Source organism: Platalea leucorodia, assembly GCF_965183815.1.
Source record: "Platalea leucorodia genome assembly, chromosome: 6".
In the NCBI taxonomy this organism is placed as follows: Eukaryota; Metazoa; Chordata; class Aves; order Pelecaniformes; family Threskiornithidae; genus Platalea; species Platalea leucorodia.
This window is the reverse complement of record NC_138828.1, coordinates 76459081-76467009: the sequence shown is the minus strand read 5'-3', so window position 1 is coordinate 76467009 and position 7929 is coordinate 76459081.

Below are 7929 nucleotides of genomic sequence, written 5' to 3'. Positions count from 1 at the left end.
AATTGGGAATTGTGAAGTGTCATTCTTGCCTTCCTATGCAAACAAAAGTTGTGAGAAAGCTCTGTCTCCCACACAGTCTTTACCAGTTGCAGTAGTGGTGTTGGCCAGTCTTCCTTTCCTTTTTTTAGTTTCTTATTGTTGCGTTTCTAGGTTTTTGAGCAGCTCACAGGTAAAGATCAAATATTAACTTGCCTGTTACTCAGGCATGAGTCCACATAAAAAGTGGATACAAACCTAATGTGTTCCTAATACCCTGTGCTAAGAAGAAGATAAACTATGTCACTATTCACTATTTAACCCTTGTGTCCTAAGGTCTGATGGTTTTATGTTGCATATTTCAGCAACATCACCTAGAAAAAGATGAGGGAGCTTGTAGTAGAATGAAAAGGATTGAGAATGGTGTTCTGTAGAACAGCCAAAATATCAAAAGGGATGGTGAGGCTTGGAGAATAGATTCCTTGTGATTTCTAACTGAACAGTTCTGTCTCCAACGAAGTGGAATGAAAAATGATAAGGAAAAACTATATAGCATTCCAAATCAGCAAAAAATTCGAGCTTTAAGATTTCAAGTTATACAGTACATAGCAAGAACTCTTTCAAGATCAATTGTGTATACTTTAATCTTAATGCTTTCTAATATTCTCTCTATCCTTTCTGACTTAAGGCTTATTTTTTCACATTCAGTTAAACTATAACTATTGCAGTCCTTGGACTCGTTATTTTTGATTGTGCTGTGCCAGCTGCTGGTTCTCTGGTAGACTGCACAGGAGATGAAGTGGCACTGGAGCAATGGAAGTGAAGCACAATGATTTTGTTGTTACTTTCCTGTTGCCCATTCCAAGAAAAAAACAAGAAAAGTTTTTACTAACTGTTATTACAATTATAAATGTCTTATCTGGACTTAAAAGGTAGACAAGTCTTATTATGTCTTGTGAACAATTTGACTTACTCTTTTTTAAAATAGGTCAACTGAAGATTATTGAATCTGTAAGTTAATGCTTTTGCTACTTTTCTTTTTTCTTGTGGAGAGAATCCACAAGAGGTCTTTGGAAGAGGAGCAACTACTTCTCTGATATCTTAATGCTTGTTCTTGCTTAGATGCAAATAAAAATGGATGTACTTATTTGTACAGTTAGAAAAATTTGGCACCATGTTATAGCTGGCATAATCTAACCATCAATTGTTATGGTTCTTCCAAGAAAAACAAAATAACCATAAATGAAAGACTAGCATTGTTAATCAAAACTGTAGTATTATGCTACTTTTTGTTAAAGGTGGTTGTTTCCAAAGAATAGATTTTATTCATACATACCCACGTGTTATGCTACATATGGCAACGAAGCTGGTGAAGGGTCTGGAGCACAAGTCTTAGGAGGAGCAGCTGAGGGAGCTGGGGTTGTTTAGTCTGGAGAAGAGGAGGCTGAGGGGAGACCTTATTGCTCTCTGCAACTCCCTGAAAGGAGGCTGTAGTGAGGTGGGGGTCGGTCTCTTCTCCCTAGTAACAGGTGATAGGACGAGAGGAAACGGCCTCAAGCTGCGCCAGGGGAAGTTTAGGTTGGATATTAGGAAAAACTCCTTCACCGAAAGGGCAGTCAGGCACTGGCACAGGCTGCCCAGGGAAGTGGTTGAGTCCCCATCCCTGGAGGTATTTAAAAGACGGGTAGGTGTGGTGCTTGGGGACGTGGTTTAGTGGTGGACTTGGCAGGCGTCTGTTGAATAATCAAACTGCTTCTTATAATTTTATTTTTTGTTAAACTGATTCTTTGGAGCAAAAATCCTGCTTTAATCTATCAGTGGTGTATCTCCATTGGTTTATCATATAAACTGTATGTGCTTTTGTGATTGTATCAAAATCTTTGCTAACCTGTGATGGTGCTACATCTAGAAATATTTTATAAAGTTCTGTAGACAAACTTTTTTCAAGTACATAATGATGTAATTTTAGTTTGAAGCATTGGGACTGTTAGGTTTTGATGTGCTGGAGATGTACATGACAGAAATTGAAATGAACTCCATTATAACCTGGGAAATGTCTTTCGTTAAATTAGTGGCTTACTAGTTAACATTAAATGACTAGAATATATGAAAGATTGTCTGGTATTTTCTGGAGGAAGGGGAGGGATTTTGGACAGAGTCTAATGCACTTCTAACACTTTCTAGCACACCTCTAAAGCTGAGTTTTCTTTTTATGGCTGTAGATATAAACAAGTGTTTGTAATGCATGTCTATGCTTTGAGATAGTAAGTGCAGTTTTTCAGAGGATGTTAAGTGTATCAGTCTGTATGGTTTCAAATGCTATATAAAATGTCACAAATACCATTAAATGTTTAAAAAGTGTGCAGAAACAGTGCTTTCTTCCTCAAAGTTCAGCTTCTGTAGACCTTTTATTTTGCGGTGCCAGTAACACACACAGCTGAATCCATGCATCTGTGATATGTATGATCTGTCATTTGGCTTGGGTCTGGGTGAACTGTTGTATTTACCATACAAAGATGTCAGGTTTGATTACTTAGGTTGAAACAGGACTAATCCCATTGACCCAAATTCCTGAATTTCCTTTGTGCAAGTGAAATCCAGCTTCAGCTCTTTATTGTGTACAGCAAGTGACTCATATTTAGAATGCTTTAAGAATATCTAGGATGTGTATAGCAGGAAGATAATCTGTAAATATTGTAAAAGCATCTGCTGGAAACATTATATGCTCCATATGTAAGAGTAAGCTTGAATTTAATGGAGTACCAAAACTTGGAAATGAAAGAATGCTATACGGACTTCTTGGAGATAATGGCTGTTAGTTCTAGCAGTGCACAAAACATGAGCTTTTGGAGGTCATAGAGAAGAGTGCCTTTATATCATAACCGGTTCGTGTCTGTAAGGAATCTGGCTGCACTGTTTTGAAAGAGCTTTTAAAAACAAACAAACAAACAAAAAAACCAAAACAAAAAAACCCCCACTTTTAAGAAAGAATGGTGCACAAAGGCAATGTTTTCCTTGTAGCTCATCTTGCTAAGAAGATTAGTAGGGTTGCTGGAGTTTATAACATATACCATTTCTTTAAGAACTGTATAGATATGAATTTACATATATATTTATTTATGGTGTGTGTAATAAACAAAAGTAAGTTTTGGAGGTGAAAAGTCAATGAGGCCAGGGTAACCAAATGTTCTTTGGACCAGCTTTGATGTCACCATAAGAATGGAAAGAATAGACAATGCTATTAGATGTTTAAGAAAGGATTTGGAAAGAAGCAAGTTCTCTAAGATAGGATAGGTTAATGTGATGCCAAGAAGCATCTTCAAATTAAAACGGGGGGGAGGGGGCGGGGAGGGAGGGAAATAATCTAACTGGACTCTAGAATGTACATAAAAAATTCCAGACTTCTGCTAGATTCAAATGTCGGCTGGAATAAGACCTTATGTCTTAATTGAAAAAGGAAGAGTTGGTGGGAAGGAAATGGAAGTACCTTGTAAAGTGAACGTTCCAGTTTACAGACTCTTTTTGAGCACTTGATGGGACGATAGGAATGGTTGTGTGGAGTCAGATCTGAGAGGTGCTTACAGAAGAGTGTAAGAACTGTGCAAAGATATAGAATATTCTTCCAGCCCAAGAATTTGTAGTTCAGGGGCTTGCTGGTGTCATTTGAAGTGCCAGAGATGGAAATCTTGGAGTCTGAGATAGATTTCTGTATTCCCAGCTTCTCAATCACTGTGCACTAAACTAGATGCGTTACAGCAGTTTTCTGTTTCCCCCCCCCCCGAATATTAATGGTCACCACTCTAGGAAGGGTTTTGATTTACATGTATAGTACCACTAAATCCATTCCCATTATCTTTAGTTTTCTGAAGTCTTTTTCCCAGTGTGAATAAGTTAACCCTCGTAAAGGCCTTTGTAAGAGTGTACGTCTTGACTTTCAAGACGGGTCAGAAAACGAGATGATTTGAAGAGAAGAGTTAAGTGATGTCAAAATCAGATGGAAAGTGAGGATCTAGAACTTGTATTTTAGCTCCTTGCCTTTGGCCTACCTTACTGTCAGGTGTTTGTTACTCTTATAGTATGTTGTGGGTTTTTGTACCTCTTGTGATAACTTTCTGCAAACTTTGTTGGCCCTATACCAGTAGTATATTTGATTAGGCAAACTGTGATCTGTGCTGTAAAATAAGAATGTTGTTGTTCATGTCTTACGGAGTATTGCCTATGAATGTCTTCTGTACTTGAAAATAGACCTGTGTGAACTCACTTTTGAATGCAACTCTGAGGCTTCGGAGGCATAGGTCAATCTTGGGCTAATCCTTGCTCTTGGAGTTAATGTAAACAAGATTTAAGAAGGAATAATTTTTTTTCCTTTTGGTCATACTTCTGAAACAAGTAGTGGTTTCCATAAAATAAAAGATAATATAAAATTACATTGTCCAAATTGTCTTGAAGAAGCGCATTGCATGTGATTATACATTTTTAGGGTTAAGTGATATGAAATGACTGTTGCCTCCCATGTCCTCCAAATTAAAATTGTCTGTTTACTGCACTCTTTCTGGCACAGCCTTGCAGTGCACATTTGTTTTAATTTTAAAATCTTGACCTAAAATCCCAACCACACGTGATCTGGTGGTTACAATTAAATTCAGCCTTTGTAGAAAGTAAGCATGAGCTTGCAGAGATTCTTCTTTCCAGTGCATGTTAAAAAAAAAAAAAAAAAAAAAAAGAGTAATATTTACCTAAGTGATGAAATACAGGGTACTCTTAAATCCTGATTATTGTAATTCATGCTCCTACCTGTTTCAGTCCTTTGATTTAGTGTTTTGGGTGGCTGGAGGTGGGACTGGCAAAATATTTATGCCTTACAACATCCTTCAGAGAAGTTCATATCGTGATGTAAAAGGGAACAGTCATTGGAATCAGAATAAAGAAACCTCGTTTCTGGTACTCCTGCTTGCTTGCGTGAGGTTTTGAGCACAAGGAGCTTCGAAGCTGTTGGAGGTGGGGACTGCGCATTAGCAATACAGCCCAGTGGGGCCTTCTAATTTTATAAATTACACTTGCATGGTTATTAGCTTATTTTGAGATTCTGGCTCCTAGTCAGAGTTTCCAAGTATGAGAAGAGCTAACTCTGAGATGCTTCACTGCATGGCTACTTAAAAACCAGCACCATCTACTGTGTTGTACAGCAGTAAAGTATAGAGCGAGTCTTTGTGGTTACACCTTGTCTTTAAATTGTATCACATAGTCTCTTTACAAGCAAAATAAAAATAGGAAATGTTTGTCTCGTTTTGTTTTCCCAGGGTCTGACAGAAGTTGAGCTGCTGCTTTGGTGCTGGCTGCAGCCATTTGCCTGCAGAGGTATATTTTGTTAAATATAAGATTACTGCAGCCCACAAAAAGAGGGACATGCAAGCTTGAAGGCTTACAGATGACATTACCAAATGCTTGCTCTAAACCAGGGCTTGCTGAATTTCTTTAGTATTCAATTAGTAGCTTGTTATTGGAGCCAGTGATAGTGTTTATAAATTTACTCATTGCAGTTTTTTGCTGATAGACATTCAAAAGGACCGTCTCTATAACCTGTATGTGTGTTTGTTTTTAATATCTTGCTGCAGGAATGTTTTAAAATTGCTTATATTCAGTAATTTTTCTGTTGACTTGCATATACACTCACATGAAATATTCTCTTTAACTGGCAATAGTAGTCTTGGACCTAAGTTTTGTTAGTCTTGTACAAGCACAGTATGCAATGAACCCTAAGTGGCCTTTTAGGAACCTTATCTATGCATACCCACCCTCCTCTTCTCCCAGAATGGAAAATCCCTTCTCATCCCAATTGTTCCTCCTGCTCTGTTACTTCTCGTTGCTGTTGTTCCTCCTGCAGATCTTGCTGCCAATGCTCTTGCTCTTTCTGCCAGCTGCCCATTTCTTTTGTGTTCATATTCAAAAGAATTAAAATGACTGCATGTACATGTAGCATGTGATCTTATATATAATCATGGGTGTGAGAGTTATAAACATTTCACCCCCTTCAACACAAAGTTGACTGTCTTCAGGAGTTTGTTTTGGCTTCTATGTTTGTATTTTTATGAAATATGATTTAGAAAAAAGCCAAAAAGTAAGAAGGCACTTCAAACTGGGGCCATGACAAGAGGACAAGAGGAAATGGGCTCAAGTTGTGCCAGGGGAGATTTAGATTAGAAATTAGGAAAAACTTCTTCACGGAGAGAGTGGTTAGGCATTGGAACAGACTGCCCAGGGAAGTGGTGTAATCACAGTCCCTGGAAGTGTTCAAAAAACGTGTGGATGTGGTGCTTAGGGACATGGTCTAGAGGTGAACCAGGCAGTTAGGTTAACGGCTGGACTCGGTGATCTCAGAGGTCTTTTCCAACCTTAATGATTCTATGTTGTATGTCTTGCCAAAATGCTTTAGTATCGGAAATGGTAGAAAATGGTGAACATAAGTATAGGCCTCTAAGGTGGGTTTTTTGCTTTCCTTCTTTTTTTCCCTTGGACTCTTGATGTTCTTTAAATTGATTTAAGTAAAATTCTAAGAAAGCAGAAAAAATATTTCCTAACAACAGACTGAACGTTATATGGCAAGATGTCTGCTGGTTAAATGTACCTCAGGTATGCTTTATAATCAGTAATGGATATTTGACTCCCTCTTGTAAATTTCTAAAAGCCTTTATTTATGTGTTGCTTTTACTAAAGTTCAATGGTCTGCCAGCTTAAATGCTTAAAGGTGTCTTGACATGTAAGCAGAAATTATTTTGTGGTCCAACAGTGCTTCCTAAATTATCAATTATGAGTACGTTAGTGATGGAATTGTATGCAGTTCATCACAAACCAGCCTAGCAGTAAAATTGTTTCAACTGTAATATCTTAGAATTGAAAACTTCTGCCAAGGAAATAAATAATTTGTGGAAACTCCCACTTTAAGCCTCTACGTGTATTTGGGGAAAGTCCCCTTGCAGCTGTCAGCAGCACAACTGTCTGCAGGAGCAGGACTTTGGCAATCATGTTTATACTTCTGCTCAGTTATGGGATTTTTCTTTTAACTACGGTCTAGTTTAAATTGTTCTACAAGCACTGATGGAAGATATCAATTAATCATAACCATAACTGCATTTACAGTCTTTTTTACAAGGACCTTGTACATAGGTAACAGTTAAAAGGAACAAAGAACCTGTCCATCTGGTTTGAACAGTAAATGAGAGTGGAAGTCTCGCCTTGGTAATGTGTCTGAATTTATTTTAAAGAAACATGATAAGCAGCAAAAATGTTTAAGAACTTGCCTTCTATTTGAAGTGTTAACTTATACCAAGTGTTACTGGTATGGTCTGACTGGCATAGACTTGACACCAGTTAACTCGCTGGCTGAATGCTCCTGTGCAGTTTTGAGGGACCTTTTGATTCAGTAGCAATCCCTGAAACTTAACTTGAAAAGCTACTCATAATAAAATTGCCAACATAGAAAATTATGTTATGATAGCTGTACTGATTTTAATTCAATCCTTATTTACATCAGTATGAAGGCTTAGGTTAGTTTTCAAGGCTAGCTGATGGAAGAGAATCTGTTAAATGATAATGTTCTTGTATTGAGAGTTTGCAGAAGGTTCTTCTCCTCCAGCTGCGCAGCGTAATTTGTTTTTTACAAGCTGTGCATATGTCGCAAATACTTTGTGGCTGTACTTTGGTCTACAGACGTTTGAGCAATATATGACATTAACCATATCCCCAAATCAAAGTCAGTATGTCATCTTCTAGGACTTGTGCCAAGCTGTTTGGTGAAACAACTAAGAAAAGTTACAACTTTGTTTTAAAATTGATACACTCTTTCTCTGAAGTATGGCTTATTTATTGCAGACCAGTGCTGGCTGGCTGGCTTTTTTGACGTTCCAAGCCAACAATATGTCCATAGATGTTCAGAGTTTAAGAGCAGTGGGGTAT